We start from the raw sequence: 18,998 nt of genomic DNA, 5'->3' as shown, positions 1-18,998 counted from the left end.
AACTTCCTCCGTGTGAGCTCCGTAGGTCTCCAGCTCAGGACGGGGGAGAGGAGGAGGCAAAAGGAGGCTTGGAGGGACCAGCCAGTCTCTGCCAGATTCTCATCCCCTGTCAAACCCACAGCACAAAACAATGTTAGTAAGAGCCAGAGCCGTCCCTCTTCACACCATGGAAACCCCAGCAAGGGGCCTCCAGGGGCAGCCTCCATTCAGGGCCGCCCCTGGCAGCATGGCTTCTGCAGGAGGCATTGCTCTCCTGTACCTCTATGCACATGTCCTTTGCTTCTGCTAGGAACACCCCTTCCCCAAATCTACCTAGCTCTCAGGGCTCCGATGGTCTGGGGAAGAGTGTGGCCTTACCCTGCTACCACTTCTGCCTGGCCTCCTCCCCGCCTTTCATTCAAAGAACTAGAAGGTAACCCTGTGAGCTAAAAATCCCTACACAGGAATAACCCAGACAGGGGAGAATGAAGTCTTAGTCTCCCTCGGTTTCCCTGAGCTCCTCTACCAATGGGGAAATGCAGCAGACAGCATGCACATCATTTTAAAGCAGGCTGGGACCTTGTAACCCTTCTCCCAGCTAGCCCTGAGCCCTTGGCAATAAAATACTGCCCCTTCCTGGGGGAGAGGAAACACATTTATAAATGTCTGGGAGATGGATCAGGCACTCAGTTCAGACATGTTACAGATCCCCACTGCTTTATGAATGCAGCCTTTCCCCTCCTCTCTGAGGACAGTTCCTGTTCCCTGGATCAAAAAACAAAAGCCAAATCAAGTTTTTGTGATCCTACCGGCTGCGAATGCTGCCTTTGCTTTGTATGCTGCGTTTGTTTCTCCTTTCCTGTGTAGCTGGAGCCAACAGGGCAATGCTGAGCCCAGTTTGAATCCCTACATCGGAACTTGCTCCCATGGCTTCAGTTTTGAGCCAGACATGGAGCGGGTCTGTCGTACATTTCCGGTTTGGATGCAGCTGCAATCTTGCCAGAAGGGCCGTGGGAGATTGTGGCCCTAGGTGAGGAAGAGTTCTGGGAGCAGAGGGGGGATGATGATGCTGCCATGTGGAGTTGCAGAGGAAATGTTTTGTCATTAAGGCACTGGCTTGGGGCACAGCAGATATTGGTTCATTTCTCAGCTCTGCTACAGGCCAACTGTCACCTAGAGAAAGTCACCACTCTCTGTTCCCCATCTATAAAGTCCTTCCTCTCCCACCCTTGGTCTGTCTTGTCTATTTAGGCTGTAAGATCTCCAGGGCAGGGACTCCCTCCTGCTGTGTGTCTATATAGTACCTAGCACAATGGGCATAATAATCTTTAAAAGATTGATGAGAACAGCTCTTGGGGGTTTTGGTGCTATCTAGTCCAAACTCACATTCTGCCTCCAGCCTGAATCCTAGCCTAAAGTTAAGCCAGATCTGAATCACCTCCCCCGTGCCTCTCTAATTACTTCTATGCACATTATTTCGGTGCTATCTCTTCAGGGGCTTATTATACCTGTACATGTTACATCCACCTCTTGTCTCTGCCCTAGGCAGAGCTCTTCTACTAGACCTGCACCCACAGCACTGTAAGAATGGGTATAGTCATGCTGCAGTAGGCATGGCCGATTGATTATAACTGGCCAGAGATTACCTGGAGCAATGCTATTAAATTCAGTACATTTCTCCCCTGGTTCTATTGAGTGCAATCATGAGCTGTGTAACTGACATCTTGTGGCAAGGCATTTTGGGGGCATTGCTAGGGGCATGCCTCAAGGAGATTCAACAGCAGGCTGGAGGAGAAGATGAGTTTCTACCAAGATTTATTTCCTACCCAATGATTGCCCAGGGAAGCTGTGTAAACCTCTTCTGTTTGTGGAACAAATACTGCAAGAGTTACTGCTGTGACCCCCTTGCCCTCCCCACTCCACTGGACAATTGCCTGTGCCCTTGCTACTCAGAAGCCTTGATATGCAGCTGGCAGATTTATGGCTCACTGAAACCAATCCCTCATTATCTTCCAGCAGCCCTGAATAAAAGAAACTTTTGGCTAAAAAATAAACCCAGTGCCATGTACACTGCATGCAAAGGTTGGGTTGAAATAGAAAGGAACAGCCCTGGAGTGCTGTCTTCTGTTCCTATATGAGTCTTGCTCACCCTGAGCAACCCTTTATATTCTGGACACCCTGGTTGTACAAGGCAATTGACCCAGCTTAAAGTGGGTAGCAGATGTACTACAGTAGAGCAAAGAGTAATAACTTGTTAGCAGCATATGTCAGTCCTCATGCGGTCAGGCCATTGTGAGCTGTGGGTATGGCAGGTCTCAAGCTGAGGGCTGCTCTTGGCACAAAAGTTGCACCAGTTCAACTAAAATTGATGCAAACTCCCTGTGTGGACGCTCTGAATCTGATTTGACCATGGCTTATACCAGTTTAGCTAAAGTTGGCAAAGATGGATATTAGCCAGGAGTAAATCAAATTAAGTGTCCACACAGGGTTTTGCAATGGTTTAAAGAAGTAAATTGTAAAACACATGTTTTGTTTAACTGGTGCAACTTTGGGGGTAGACCGGGCCTAAATAAGATTGGATGAGAGACCTCCAAAGGAGACCTATGGAGTGAAATCCTGGCCCTGTTGAAGCCAGTTGCAGCTTTCCATTCGCTTCAGTGTGGCCTGGATTTCCCCACAGTGTGGTGGCACACTGTCAGGGTTCCCTCCCCACTCTGAACTCTGGGGTACAGATGTGGAGACCCACATGAAAGATTCCATAAGCTTATATTCCACCAGCTTAGGCTAAAAACTTCCCCAAGGCGCACATTCCTTTCCTTGTCCTTGGACAGTATTGCTGCCACCACCAAGTGATTTAAACAAACATTCAGGGAGGGACCACTTGGAGCCCTTTCCCCCCCTCCCCAAATATCCCCCCAAGCCCCTTCACCCCCTTTCCTGTGGAGGCTTGAGAATAATATACAACCAAATAGGTTAACAAGGTGAGCACAGACCAGACCCTTGGGTTTTTAGGACACTAAAAACCAGTCAGGTTCTTAAAAGAAGAACTTTATTATATAAAAAAAAATAAAAGAAGCACCTCTGTAAAATCAGGATGGAAGTTAATTTTACAGGGTAATAAAAAGATTTAAAAATACAGAGGATTCCCCTCTAGGTTTGACTTCAAAGTTACAAAACAGGAATAAACCTCCCTCTTGGCATAGGGAAAATTCACAAGCTAAAAGAAAAGATAATCTAACGCATTTCCTTTCTATTACTTACAATTTCTGTAATTTTAGATATATCATTTCAGGATCTTTTTAGGAGATGTTTTTTCCTGCCCTGGTCTCTCTCTTTGTCTCAAGAGAGAACACACACAAAAGAGCACAAACAAAACCCCCCCCCCCCCCCCCCCCCCCCGATTTGAAAATATCTTCCTTCCCCATTGGTCCTTCTGGTCAGGTGCCAACTAGGTTAATTGAACTGATTAACCCCTTTATAGGTAAGTGATTCTGTACCTCTGGCCAAGAGGGATTTTATATGACTGCATACATAAAGGTTGTTACCCTTCCCTTTATATTTGACACACTAATAATAGTGATTCATGGCACTCTTCCCTCTTGGTCGTGGTACAATGGGTGCAAGGCTGTCTTTGGGTGATGCCTTTTCTGCCCTCCACCCTGACCACTTATGGTCTTTACAGCCCTACTGTAACTTTTTACAACAGCAGGTGTCCTGGGCAAAACCCGTCTGGGGAGCTACATTCGGCCTACGAAAGCTTGCCCCTAGCTTCAGGTGGATTCATTATTCTGCAGGATACTGTTTGGAGGCTACTACATTTTCTCCAACTATAGCTGGGGTTCAGTGATCCTTGTCCAGGTCTCTCTGGTTTTGTCTGCATAGCTTTCCTAGTGCCTTGGGATTTTAGCTGAAAGGTGCTATATAAATGTCAGTTGTTATTAGAAAATATATACTATGGATGTGATTCTCCTCTCACTTATAACAGTTTTACACTGGTGCAACTTCACTGCAGTGGAGTTAACTCATTTGATACTGATGTGAGCAGAGAATCAGTGTGTGTGTGTGCGCGTGCACGTGTGTGCATGTGCAGAGAATCAGGCTGTGTGTGTATGTGCGTGTGCACGGAGGGTATATGGCTTTTATCTGTGCGTGGGCAGCTCTGCTGACACTACTTGTCAGCTGGGAATCCCAGTGCAGGGTTTTGCAATATCATTCGCTTATTACCTTGGCTCTTCTTGTTTTCAGGAAGGGGAAGATATAGCTGAATCTTGCAATAATTGGTCAAAACATACCTCAGCATTACAGAGCCGAACGAAAGCTTTGTTGCACAAAAAAGTGACTTATTCGTCAAGTTGTTTTCTTTATGAATAGATAGGATGAATGGTGCTCTATGAATGCAAGCTATGGGAAACCAGGGCACTTTCATTTGGAGAGAAGGTGGTCTAGCAGGGTGGGTAGTGATGTGGGAGTTAGGGGACGTGGGTTCTATTCCTGGTTCTATCCCTGACCTGGTGGGTGACCTTGGACAATTCTCTTCCCTTCTCTGGGCATATATTTCCCCTTTGACCCTGGCTCTGCCTTGTTTTTTAGACTGTAAGCTCTTTGGGATCATGGCCATCTCTCACTATGTGTATGTACAGCACCTAGCACCATGGAGCCCTCAGGATGCCACCACCATACAAATAACAACTTTACAAACAAGAATCACAGCACTACTAGCTGCAGCTACTTCTGGAGGGAGAGCAGTCAGCTCTAGACCCTACCAGCTGGGGCTGAGAAAGGACACCAGAGCAAACCACTTACTCCTATAAGCCATACGGTGGGATTTGTTAAGGGCATTACAAGTGCGGCATTAGCTTATTTTTTAAGGCCTCAGTTGAAAGAGGCAGTAAATAATAGGGAACTAAATTTGATCTCTCAGAAGTACAAAGGACTGACTTAAGCCCACCAAGCTTTGAACTTCTGGCACTGGCAAGTCTAGATAGAACAAATGACATGCTTAGACTACTAAGCCATTCCTTAGTCACCTCAGCTGTGTATTTATCTGTGTTTAAATGGCCTACGTACACAATTGCAGCTGGAGCGCAGCAGCAGCTACAATTAATGTTGCATAATATTTTCCATTCTAACCCCCTGTTTTCAGACAGTTAGAACTTTCTGAAACTTTCTCTGTTTGGGCTGAAATGTTCCAGGCTTGGTGTCTAAGATTGAACTTTTTTCTTTTTTAATTTGAGTGAAAACAGTTCTTTGCGCTCAAAAACAATGGAAAAAATACACCTGTGCATGCACATATTCTTGCAACCTATTTTGAATAGCTCTGGTGCTGAAAGATCAGGGGGTAAGAAGTGGAAATGCAGCAAGGAACTAGCCCTCACTGAGAAGTGTCTTAGAACATTCCAGTGGAAATTCATTTTGATGTGGCAGGAGTGTTTGTAAAATCTCATTCAGTGCAATCAATTTTGCATGATGGCATTTAGCTCATAGCAGGCTCAGCTTGGCTTTATAGAATCAGAGGGTTAGAAGGGACTGCAAGACGCATCTAGTCTAACCCCCCTGCCAAGATTGGGATTCAGGCAATCCTGGTGTCATCCTTAGTTCTCCCCATGTTGCAGGGGAGTAATCTGCACCAGCTCTTTACCTGGCACAGACTACTTGCTAGGAACGCAAGGCCTGTGTGTGAATGGACTTTGGATATAATGATATCTATGTTCTTTAGTGGTCCTGGTTTAAAGACAGATTCTTTTAAACCCTTAAGTGCCCCAGGACATCTAGTTCAGAGGCGCAATGCTGATGGAGCCATCATACGAGGCCATGGGTATTGGTGAGGTGGAAAGACCATGGCATTCAATGGGTTCTCATAGCTTTGTTTCACCTCTTCTCATGCCCGACACTTGCATCTCAGCTGGGGCCACTTTAATTAATCAGTTTAGCAGCATATTATTATGAGAAACTGTTTTCAGTTCAATTAAGATCTTGCAATGTGTCCGTTGTGCCCATAAAAGTGAATGGAGTCTCATTTCTTCTTTATTAGGAGGTTTGTTGGAAGATTGAAATGTTAGCTTAGAGGCACTAAAGCTGATGATAGCACTTAGAGTCCCCAGTGAGAGCAGGGCCTTATTGTGCTAGACACTGTACAGACACCTACTCAGACACTCTCCGCCCCAAATTGCTTACACAGGGCAGGTGACTTGTTCAAGGTCACATGGCAGGTCATAGCAAAACCAGGCTTCAAACCCATTTGAGTCGCAGTCCCGTGCCCTTCCCGCTGGGCCACGGTGCTTCTTGAGAGATGCTGTCTGAGTCAACAGAGCCAATGGAGCTACTCAGACTTATGCCCACGGAGGATCTAGCTCTTTGTTGTTTTGAAAACCAAGAGCTTTGATTGTGACAAATTCCACCTTCCTTGCACAATTGCACGCCACAAACACCAGGACAGTGGTCTCTAAATCCAGCAGGCCGTGGGGATAATTCCCCTGCAGTCTCAGCTGGATACAGTTTTCCCCTCCCCAAGCCATCAGGGGACAGGTGAGAGAGGCATGCTTCATTTTACGCACCTCTAAAGCTGTTTCAACTCAGAGGACTGGCCAACAATGAATGCAGGTTTCTATAGGGGCCTAGACTGCTCGGGCTCTGAAGTTCAATTCAGGGTGGATGCACGGCTGGTGGTCTTCCAAACTTCTGACCAGTGCTGACCATTACACCCTCCACCTCCACTGTTTCCACCTCCCCTTGTGCAAGGCTCAACCCTCTGGACCCTGACAATGCAGAGCCAGATGTGTTCCAGCTGGGGTGCAGGAGAACTCACTTCCCCAGCAGGGCGGCATGTATTGTCTCGGCCAAGCCCTCACTCCTTGCTGGAGATGGGAAGAAGGGACCAAGGCCCAGAGTCAAATCTGAGCCTTTACAACAGAGCAAAGAGCTGGATTGGGCCACCAGTGGTCCGTCTGCCTGGAGAGGGGCCTGCCGAAGAGACAACAGCTTTGCTCATCTCTGGCATGGGTAGTGTTACACCAGGAATGAATGTGATCAGAGGAGTCTTTGTCACCCTGGTCTGTGCTATGGTACCCTGAGAATGGAAATAGCAAGGGAATGGCGCCGAGGCAGAGGGGGACAGCAGGGAGAGATGGCTGAGCTGAACCATCCAACGCATGACCCAAGACCCTCCTCTTCTTGTCTGGCTGAGTCCCCAGCAGGGCTGTTCAACTGGGGCCAGAAAGCAGGTGAAAACTGGCTGCAATGGATAGACAATCACTCTGCGCTAGAGCGGGGTGGGGACAAAGCCTCTTGGTCCTGGCTTCACCACTCTCCCGTGCCAGTTACTCATGCAAGAGCTGCTGCTCAGGGAGCCTCCCTTTTCTTGAAGGAGTGAGAGCTGAGACAAGGCTACCTGGTTCTTTGCAGCTGTCAGTTTCAGAAGGGGGGGGTTAAGTATCATGATCCCCGTAGTACAGATGGGGAAACAGAGGCACAGAGAGGGGAAGTGACTTTCCCGAAGGTCATTCACAGCAGAGGCGGGAAGAGAACCCAGGTCTCTGACCTTCTTGTGAAGAGTTATATGTTCTCCTCCTTCAGCCCGCAAGAGCTTCCAGAAATGAGTATACCAGGAGCGTCACAGCAATTCCTGCTAGCTCTAATAGGGCTGTGTACAGTATTGCCCTCCTTCTGTGCCCCTTTCCCCTTGCAAATGGCAGTAGTTTGATGAAGATGATGGCAAGGTGGGGATGGAAGGGAGCTCAAGAGGAGATCCAGTCCATCCCCCGGTGATAAGAAAACATTTAAACAACAAAAAACCATCTTGGCTTTAGAGAGGGATCTTCTACCAAGGGGAGGAAGGAGGCAGTAGAGGAGACTAACACCACATCACAGTGCTTGTCATCTTGACAGCATGAGGGCTTTCAAACTGGGCAGCCCCCTGCATTTATATGGAGATATAGCCATGCCGTTGGGTTGAGAGGCTGGGGGAGCAGCTGAAGAGGAAGTGCTGTTCCTTTAAGACAGAGGAAGGCCATGGCGGGGGGAGATATCCCCTCCAAAAGGGAAGTTCCCTGTGTGTGTTTGATCCAAACTGAAAGGCTGTGCTAGCGGGTTTGCGGAGGGAAGATGCTAACGAAGCGTGAACTGGCTGCTTTCAGCAGAGGCTCCCGGGCAGCCTGCCACCATCTCACTTTCCTGCCTGTGTTTCATTTATTTATATTTTTAATTAATGGAAATTTCAGCTCCTGTTAGATCAGGAGGAAGCAGTAATAAGCAGCCTGTGTGGTACACGAGCCCTGGACTTCTCACCGCTCTGGGCCAGATTTTTAAAGCACTTTTGGAAATCCCGTTAGGCACCTGTCTGCATTTCAGGCACCGCGTTCCTTCACTGGGAGCCAACCCGGAGGATGTGAAAATTGGGAACAAATGAATTCTGCTGGGTGCAAAGGAATGTGTGTGTATTGCAGCAAAGGCTTTCCTGCCTCCGCCTAGGAAAACATACCGGCTTCGTCCCTCATCGCTCCTTTCCCCAGACAGTCGCTCAGGGTGAAGGAACTGTGTTTGAACCAATGCCAGCGTTGATGGAGCCAAATAGGGACAGAGCCATGTTTAAAACCATCATCTAATCTTGGGCACTGAGATAGAGTGGAGTCCTGTCTCCTGCATCATTGCCTCTGCCATTTTCCACTCCACCCATGGACATGCGCGTGCTAGTTCATTTGTCTCCATTCACTAGGGATGTCAGCGCCTGCCCCCATATCCCACTAACTGCTGTCAGGAGGGTCTCTCCCCGCAGAGTCTGAATGGGTCATCTCAGGTGGGTTCCTAATCTGACAGTTGTCAGCTGAGAGGTTTCAGAGATTGCAGAGAGTTTAAGGCCCCATTAGATCATCTAGTCTGATCTCCTGTATGCCCCAGGCCATTAAATTTCACCCAGTTACCCCTGTACTGAGCCCAGTGACTTCAGTTAACCCAAAGCATTTCAATCTTGGGCAGACTAAACTGCCTTGTGTGCCACAGGCAGAGAACTGGAGAGACTGAGGTACCACCAAGGCCCCTCCAATGGCAAGGGATTGATTAGGTGACACATGCCCAGATGATGCTAGCAGACCATCCACGCCCTATGCTGCAGAGGAAGGCAAATAAAACCCCAACGTCCCTGCCATTCTAACCTGGGGGGAAACTCCTTCACAGCCCCAAATCAGTTTGACCCCAGGGGTGGTGAGTTGTATGGGCCTGTGGTGCCCGTGCGCCAGCAAATTAAGGGCCCCCAGCTCCACCAATATTCGGGGCCGGGTTTCTCCCCTGGCCCCGCCTGCTGCCCCCGCGCACCTCCCCCGATCATCCCTGCTTGCCCTGGGCAGCGGGCGGCTGCCCCCTGCAGCTTGGCACTGCGCTCCCTAACTGGCCACTGCTGGCTACACGGGAGCGGTGCCGGGGGCAGGCTGAGGCGGCTGCTGTGCCTGAGGAGGGCAGGAGGCGCATGGCAGCCTCTCCCCCTGGCAGGTGACTCCGAGTCAACTCCAAGTGGGGCTTTGGGGGGCTTATCCTGGCTAGACTTCCTGAGCAGCAACCTGAGAGGGCTTGGGCGAGTGTCGTGCCGGGGAGGGGCCCTCCTCCCCCAGAGCTCGCTGCTGCCGGCAGGGAGAGGGTTGGGGGGGGAGTCTTCTTCTCTGGTCTCCCACCCCAGTCCCGGGGCAGCCTGTCTGCACCCCAAACTCCTCATTCCTGGCGAAGCCCCACACCCCCTCCCGCACCCCAACTCTCTGTCCCAGCTCAGAGCCCCCACCCAGCATCCAAACCCCATCCCAGAGACCACACCCAGCACCCAAACCCCCTCCTGCACCCCAACCCCCGTCCCAGTCCAGAGCCCGCACCCAGCACCCAAACTCCCTTCCAGAGCCTGCACCCCAACTCCATACCCCAGCCCAGAGTCTGCACCCCTCCCGCACCCAAACTTCTTCCCAGAGCCTGCACCCCAACCCCATACCCCAGCCCAGAGCCTGCACCCAAACTCCATCCCAGAGCCTTAAGCAGGTAGGTGTGTGTGGGGAGGTGGAACTTGGACCCGTTCTGGGCACCACCAAAAATTATACAGACCTGCCACCCCTGTTTGACCCTGAGCACGTGAGCAAGGCACACCAGCCAGGCTCCAACTGTGGCTAATCCCTGATACTTCAGAGGAAAGCAAAGAAAACCCTAGTTCTGCATGGTATCAGTTTCATCCTTAACACACTGATGACCATATTTCCAAACCTCTACATCCATCAGCCTCCAAGGTATTTAGGCTGCTAACGACCATTGATTCCAATTGAGGATCTGGGCCTATGTGCCTGGTGCAAATTGTGAAGTGTAGCAATCTCATTGCGTGTTCGCTGTAGGGAAGATCTAGAGCCTTTGTATGCACTGGTATAGCTGAGTGGGCTGCCGGTAAGGGAACAGCAAAGCTAGTGCAGCTCAGATTTTATGTACATTGGCCTGAGTGTGTGGGGACCCAGGGCTGAAGTAACAGGAATGCTACAGAGCAGCATTCAGTTGCGTGGGCAGAGTTATGGGAAATGGGGGCTGGACTGAAATCCAGGTCAGGATTAAGATGCATTGATGGGGCCATATGAGGGTATGGTACCGGAAGAGCAGGGTCACCGCAGATCAAGACAGATGTGGGTTATCAGAGGTGTGGGTGAGCTCAGGGCAGGAGGTACAAGAGATCAGAGCCTTCTGGAGGTCCAGTACTGGAATAGCAGGCCTCCTCTGGTCAGGACTGAGGTACATAAACAATTGTGGCCCTACCAAATGTAGAGAGTTGGGTAACACAGCATAGACAAGCTCGGAGTCATTCACATTAAAAAGAACCATTTCAAATGCTCACAGTGTTGGCTTCTGAATGACTGGAGCTGTAGCTCTCAGGAAAGGAATGTAGGAGGAATTCCAGGCTGCTCAATGAGGACAGCTGCAGAGTGCTCAGCTGTGGTGAAGAAAAGGAACTAAAACATGAGACAGTAGCAAGGAAGTACTAGAGAATCACACAAGAAAATATTATGACATTCTGTACTAGCTGGGCCGTTGTTCTGATGTGTCAATGCCAACAGATGATGGCGGGCGGCAGCTCAGGAATAAGTGGCATTAGCAAAACAGGGTGGTGACTCAAACCTTAAATAGCAAGGGGCGCAGGTCAGGAATGAGCTGCATTGGCAAAGCAGCTGAGAAGTGGTTCAAAGCCTAGACTAGCAAGGCGGGGGTGCTGGGATTTGCAGCTCCACACTGAAGTGTGTTAGCAGAGTGTAGTGGGGAGGCAGGGCCTGGGAGTCAGCGTTTTACCCTGTATTGAAAAAGAATTATTTTTATTTTTGCATGATGGTAGCACCTACACCTAGAGGCTCCCGTATGGAGCATGGTACTAAGTGAATACAAACAAATGTGGTAAAAGACAATCCCTGCCCCCCCCAATCTTGAAATCTAAATAGGCTGACAGAGCAGGAGAAAAGGAGTTTTATTATCACCTGTGATTAACTGAGATGCCACTGGGTATAAAGAAAATGAATAAAACCCCAAAGTCCTCAAAGAAGCAGCTGTAGGTGGTACTGCCCCTTCTCTGCCTCCCCCAAATTAGAACTAGGGTGTGGTCTACTGGCACTAATTACGAATCCTGGCAGAAACTGCTGGGAGTGGGCAGGGCCTATATCAATCAGCCCAGCCCTGTCCACTAAGAGAAAAGGGGAGGATCAATTTGAGGAAGAGGGTGGCCCTGATTCTGGGAGAGTGGACACAGAGGAGCACTCGGGAAAGCTAGAGTGGAGCATGGGAGCAGAACAGTGTAGGAGACATGCCAGATCCTTGGAAAGGAAGGTACTGAACCAGGGAGTGTTTGGGCCCAGGCTGGGCCTGCCTCTTTTCTAAAGACTTGGTCTTTGGGTTCCCAAAAGGGGAAAAAATACTTAAATTGCACTTGAAAAACACAGAGCAGGCAGACCATAGAGGTTTTAGGTTAAAAATAAAATGGGTGCAAAACAAATACTGATACACCTGTGTCCTAAGAACTGCTTCCTTCTGTTCTCCCCCACCCCCAGACCTCCCCATTTCTGTGGTGTTCAGGTCATCCTGGCCCACTAAGCAATAATATAATGACATCTTCCATTTCACAGATGGGGGACTGATGCACCAGGAATTTGCACAAAGTTTATCGCAGAGCTGAGAATTTGCTCTAGATTTCCTGAGACCTGGTCCAGCACTTTAACCAAAGCTCACCCTTTTTCTAACAATAGTGTTTTAAAAAAAGAAAACAAAAAACTCAACAAAAACAAAACTTTGCAAATTGACACATTCTGATTGTCAATCTCTTGTAAGCAACTTTCTAGAAATTTAAAACCTTTCCCAAAAACATCAGGGCTGCCTGGCTGAAAATGCTGCATGGAGTTTGCTCACATGTGAGTGAAGTAGGAACAGCTATGTTTGCAAGAAGTGCTTGGTAAAGTCAGCCTCTGGAAGCGCCCCCCCCCCCCCCCCAGCAGGAGCTCGCTCTTCCTCCTTCTCCCCCCATCCTCTGGCCCTGGGACTGAGAGGGGCTCTCTCTCCTGCCCTTTCCCCTGTAACCCTTCTGCCCGTCTGAGTTGGCAGCAACAAGGGCCGGGTTTAGTATCTAGGGGTTCTGTTTCAATAACGCAATGCAAAACTGGCTCGAGTCCCCACCCAGTGACCTGGAACAATTACATACCACCCCCTGGGCGCCTCTAAGAGGCAATACTTTCCCTCTCGCAAGCACAGAGTCTGAGTGTAGCAAATCCTTTTAATAAAGGAGGGAAACAATGTGGCATTATGTTGGGGAAACACCACAAACAGGATTCCTAACACAAACCATGAGCAAAAGACCCACCCCCAAGTAAGTTTCGCAGTGTTCTTTTCCCCTCAGGGTCTTAAGTCCAACAACCCAAAAGATCACCCCAAAGTCTTAAAAGTCCAACACCCCACAAAAGTCTCTCTCCCTGGTCAGTGCAGCCCCAGAGTTCAAAAGTTTATCTGCAGAGTCTTACCCCCCAAGCCTGGGTGGAAATGGGGGGGGGGAAGGGGCATGCAGGGTGTTAAGGGGCACCTTACGTGAAGGCCGACTGCCCCACCTCTCCATGGGGTTCTGCTGCAGCCTTCACCACGAGCCACTCCACTCCACCAGCTGTCCCATGAGCTGCTCCAGCCGTCCTGCAAACTGCTTCTCTCCGCTCCGCCCTGCTCACCGTCCCACAAACTGCTTCTCTCCGCTTCGCTCCCTGTGGGCCGCTCCAACCGTCCCACAAACTGCTCAGTTCTGCCAGCTGCTTGGCAATATATCTTCAGGCTCCCTCACTAGTTAATACAGCACTCAGTAATCTTAGCTCTTTAGTGATTTCAGCTTATAGTAGGGGAGCTCCACTGCTGGTGCACCATTAACCCAAAATAAATTCAGTATAGCAGCCTGTAACTAGACTCTTAAGGGAATCAAAATTAGCTCTGCTATTCAACAGTGGTGGTAGTAGCACAATTAGTGTTTCAGACCCTCAAAGAAAACCTATACAAATACCTGTTCCCAGTCTCCCTTAATTCACTGGGTTTTGGAACCCATGTCCCTTGTCTAGCGAGTGCTACTTAGTTGATGGTGAGTCCCTCTGTCATAAAACAGTTCCACTGGCCTTGATTCACATAATCAGGGTAACAACACTTTATTCTTCCTGCCCCAATAACAGAGAAACTGGGGATCCCACAGCAGCCAAAGTGACCATTTTGGGCTGCTGTAGGCTCATGCTAGGCGGAGTGGGTGTGCCTATGCAAACAAGATCAGCCCCTGAAGTACTTTTCCACAATTTGCCACAATTCACCACCAGATGTCAGGGTAGAGCTCATCCTAACTCTGCTTACATCCCTCCATTGCAGGCCTGGTGCTGGAGAAGTTCTGTGCCCCTGACGATTATTGGGGGGGGGGGGGCTGTGTCCCTACTTGCCCTCCTTTGCGCACACCCCGTCAATGGGAATTTTGCCTCAGTAAAGCTGGAGTACAAACTAGGGACCTATGGATTTTTCTCAGAAATAAAAACTAATAAACATCCTGGGTGAAATTTTGCACCATTGCAGTCAGTGAGAGTCATGGATTTCACCCCTTCCTTTTATAGAATGCCCCCTGAGGGTCCCAAGGTGACTTACATGGGGATGTACAAACTGATACGCAGATAACCCAAGGATCGCTTTGCCCACCACTCTGGGGTGAAACACAGCACCCAGGGCCCCCTGGTACTTTAGGCTTGAAAGAGAAGCCCCCAGCTGGCTGAAATTGCAGATGTTGTAAATTGCAGTGACGTGAGTTAATTCTTCCCTAAAACTTCTTTGCAGAGCTGATGCTGCATTTGCAGAGATCAGAACCACACTTTCCAGTTTGTTTATGGGCTTGGAGAGGGAGGAGTCTGGTCTCTAAACACTGGGTGACTTGAATTGTCTTGAAACAGGAGAAAGGAGACCAATTGTATGACCTCTCCAGCCTGCAAAGGGAGCCAGCTTGTGTTATACTGCTATCACTTATTTATTTGGATTTACACAGTGCATTAATAAAAAGAGCCAATCCAGGGCTTTAGGTGACTTTGCTGTATATATTAAAAACGCAATCATACTAGTACCAACAAAAACAAATCCAGCAGCCTTCCCAAAACTAACAAGGGGGAAGAAATAGAAATATGGCATTATAAATTAGAGAGAGAGTGAGCCCTGTCAAAAAGTCTTGATCCCAGGCTGTGTGTGGGTGGAGGTGGGAGTTTGGTCCAGGCCCATCTCTTGTGCGTAGTATGGACTTACTGTCTGTTGCAGAATTGCTTTAAGATACTGGCGAAATTTTGACCTTCCTTCCGCAGAAAGGCATACAAGTCTAGCTCCTCGGCTGGTGTAGACTGACTGAGCACCACCGAAGTCACTTTCATGCCGATATTGACATTGGTCTGCTGATTTCAGTAGAGTTACACTTCTGTAAAACCACATTAATAGAGTGGAGAATCGACCCCCTACGGTGTGAATCTGATCTGGGATTGGTGTTGATTTCATTGGGTACAATAGGATTATTGTGCATTGTTACCAGTGTGAGTTTAGAATCATGCCCATGGCTTTGTTTTTTCTCCACTACAGAGCACCGCTCCTCGCAAATGTCTGCGTTCACTGGCACAGTTTAATCCCTTCATTGTGGTGATGCAAGAAGCAGTGGGCAGAATTGGGGCAGTACATGGTGAGAGCAGAAAATGGTTAGAGGTCGGGGTTCTGAAACAAATGACAGCATAGTCAGTTTTCTCTCCAGACTTATCACTCTTGGCTTTTAAAGCACCAATCGTCATAGCAGCTAGGCGCTGATTTTGGTGGGAATTTTATTTCAATTTCCAGGAACAATCCACCAGCATGCTGCCCCTTGGGCGCACCAGGCTCCATCGCGCCAATCTGTGGACCCCCTATCCCCTCAGCTCCAGGTAGCACAGAACACTAGTACCCTGTGTATACAGATGCAATGGGGAAAATCCCCTAGGATGTGTAGCTTTTCCTCCAGCCAGAATCTTTAATAACTTTTAACCTGGAAATAAAAGTTGTGATACAGCCCAGAATAATCTGAAGTGCTTGTTTCCATCCCACTGGCCTGCTCTCTCTCCGCCGGAAAGCCATGAGTCATCACTCTTAGCTTTACCAGTCTCGTAATTTTTTTTCTAACCAGGCTGAAGAAGTGAGAAAGCAAATAGGAATAAATACCTCCAGCCATAAAAATGAAATAAATCAATATCCCTCCTCTGAAGCCGGAGATGCTTAATAGGCAAAGATCACTGCCAGATTGTAAAAAGGGTGTTTAGTGAGTGGCTAGGGCAAGTTTAACCCTCAGAAATAAATAGCAGAGCAGCTTTTCTCACTGCAGAATTAAATAACTTTAACTCTGGGTGGCTGTGATGAATAGGGGAGCATCTGGCTGCAACACTCAGTAGCCTGGGCCCAGCATAGTAAAGGAGCCTAAAGATCTGGGATGAAGACCATGCCTGATGCTCTGCTCCTGTGGCACAAGGGTAAAGCTTGTGTGACTGTTCTCAGGCCACTCAAGATTGTGAGTCACCAAGTTACCCCCGGCCTCCAGCGTGAAGGAATCTTTCTTGTGGTAGCTGGGTGTCAGCCCCCTAACACCACCAGCCTTTCATGAACACAAGCGCTCTACTCTGGGATATGCCAGCCCTAACGTCAGTTTGCGGGTTAACAATAGGTGTGCCTCAAGTCCCTTTGAATCGTTCCACTCTGACATCCAGCCCCTGACACTGGTTGCTCAGAGAAATCTCAGATCCTCTGCCCCCAAAGATGCAGTGTACCCCAGTTTACCACTTCTATCTTAAACCACCGCTCCTGTAAACCACACAGCACTCATGAGCACTTAGGGTAAAATAAAAGTAGGTTTATTTAAGAAAGAATAAAGATTTAACTAGAAGTGAGAGAAAGTGGAGGAAACAAGTGGCTACGACACAAAACAAAATCATAAAATGCTAACCTTGCTCTAAACTTATCAATAGTTATTAGCTTTCCTATCTAGCCAAGTCAGCTTCCTCTCCCCCCCTCCCCCCCCGTTCAGTCTGTGCAGAGCTGGCTGGTTTCACAAGAACCAGGATCCAAGTGTTCACGAAATCCCCCTGCTTTTAAGGGGTTTCCTCAGTGAATGGGGTACAGGATGCCTTTTCCTATAGTGTTCTACTGAAACAGCTTTTAGTCTTTATTCAGAGCCAGGGTGGTGACCTGCCTGCTGTAAGGGTCCTGTTAACCTCCAAGGGGTTTCCATCATTTGCAGTTGTCTTCAATGGTTTTCCATTGACTGTGCCGGGATATGGCAAGGGTAGGCAACAGAACCTTGTGTTGCCTCGCCGACTGGCTAGGGAGGGGTGACAACTCCCTCTTGCATGAATGGGTCATCGCTGAGACACAATACCCCAGTGACTAATTTCTACTCCAAGTCCATAAAGCATACATTTGTATAAATACATTGTTCCTTAAATATTACCTGTACATACATCTCTCAATGATTGTGAGTCGTGACAAGTTATGAGCTTTCTGTAAATACGTTACATGTTACGCTTTATGGGTAAATATCCTATAAGACATGCATTTGGTGTAGTGAGTTTGTCAGGTCTGAGGTGAGAGTTGTTAGCAAAGAACAGGGGACCCTTTGCCAAGGAGCCTCCGTGTTGCAGCTTCTCTCTGCAGGCGATAGAGCTTTCTCGGGGGCTGGTCTGAGACCATGGAAGGTCTCCCTGGGAGCTAAGGACCATCACAAAGGCCATCCCCTTCTGCTTCAAGTGCCAGGTGCATTTCCTCAACCTGCCTTCTCTGCTATAACCACAGAGCAGCACATACATTAGAAACCCTACCAATCAAACTCTATGCTGCACACACTACTTTCCCCTGGAAGAGAGGGTAGGAGAGAGCAAGTGACCCACATGTGACAGATGTTAGTCAAGTTGCTTAATGCACTATTGGAAGGTGCTCAGATATGTGATCAGGGCAGCATAAGAACCTTTAGAGTACAGAATTCTGAACAGGGCATTTCTTCCTTTCACTTCCATTAACAATCCATTCCAAGTGGACACAAGAATCCAATTTGGGTTCTTTCCCCTTAAAGGCTATTGCCAGAGTCCACGCTGGGTAGGCATGGGAATTAATCCAGGTTCTTCTTTACCCACAGCCAGCACCATGAATCCATTCTAGGTTTGCACAGCATGCCACCTCAGGCTCTTCTCCGTCTGGGGGATCCTCCTAGAATCCATTCTGGGTGGGCACAGGGGATCCAGTTCAGCCTTATGTATGCTCTGGGAAGTAGCATAATCCCTTATGAGACTTTGCAGGAGGTCACATGATACAATGATTTTACAAATTTGCCATTTACTGCTTCTAATATTTGCAATATTGCAGCATTCCTTATGCCTTTAGTGGGGAATTATCACAAAAATTGCCAAGAATTTTTAAAAGGTTTATGGTCCTAATCTAGAAAAACACTTCAGGACATGCTGAAGTCTATCCTTAGTCAGGAAAACACCTAAGTATGTGGTTAAGTGCTTTCTGGACCCGGGGTGTTCTCCTGAATTGGAACCTAAATGCTTTGCTGAATAGGAATGGGATCACCACCATATTCCAAGTTAATCATATGCACAAATGCTTTGCTGACTCAGGGCCTGCATCAGTCAATAGTGCCCAGTGTATTTCATTATGTGTAGGAAACTAACATCACTGCCCACTCTAGAAGTATTTCATCTTATGGAACACTGCACATCGCAGAATGTTTCTGACATGTTTTTAAAGAACAAGCATCCCCAGGTCAAGTAAGAGAGGAAATATTTTCTATGCATTAATTTGGTTTTTTGGATCAAACATGTGATGGGTTGTTCATCCCACACAGGATTAGAAGGGGTTAAAGTGTGTGTGTGTGTGGGGGGGGGGGCAATTAACTGCCCAGTCTGCACCTGAAGGAGTCAGGGGGGTTGATTAAAGGAGGCTCAGCTGGGCAGGAATAGGCAAGGCCTATAAAGCCCAGGAACTGAGACTAGAAAAGGCACCTGGGAAAGGCTGCAGGCAGCAGTCACTCCCTGGGAAACAGGGCCGGCTCCAGGCACCAGCTTACCAAGCAAGTGCTTGGGGCGGCCAATCCGGAGAGGGGCAGCACGTCCAGCTGTTTGGTGGGAATTCGGCGGATGGTCCCTCACTCCTGCTCAGAGCGAAGGATCTTCTGCCGAATTGCCGCTGCAGATCATGATTGCAGCTTGTTTTGTTTGGCTGCTTGGGGCGGCCAAAATCCTGGAGCCGGCCCTGCTGGGAAAATGAGGGAGTTTGGTTTGGAGCTGGTACTCCTGGAGAAGGGGGGGGGGAAACCAGGAAGAGTAGGAAGCAGTGTAGGGAAGGAGCAGGGAGGGCTGAGAAAGATCCCAGAACTGCTAAGCTGAGGGTTCTTGGATTGGAGCCTGGAGAAAAGGGCAGGCCTGGGTTCCTCTACTGGCCATTGGGGAAGTGGCACCATCAGGATAGTACAGGAGAACGCT

This window comes from Terrapene carolina, unplaced genomic scaffold, assembly GCF_002925995.2.
Source record: "Terrapene carolina triunguis isolate 2854851 unplaced genomic scaffold, T_m_triunguis-2.0 Scaffold212, whole genome shotgun sequence".
Lineage (NCBI taxonomy): Eukaryota > Metazoa > Chordata > Testudines > Emydidae > Terrapene > Terrapene triunguis.
Note: the sequence above shows the minus strand (reverse complement) of the source record.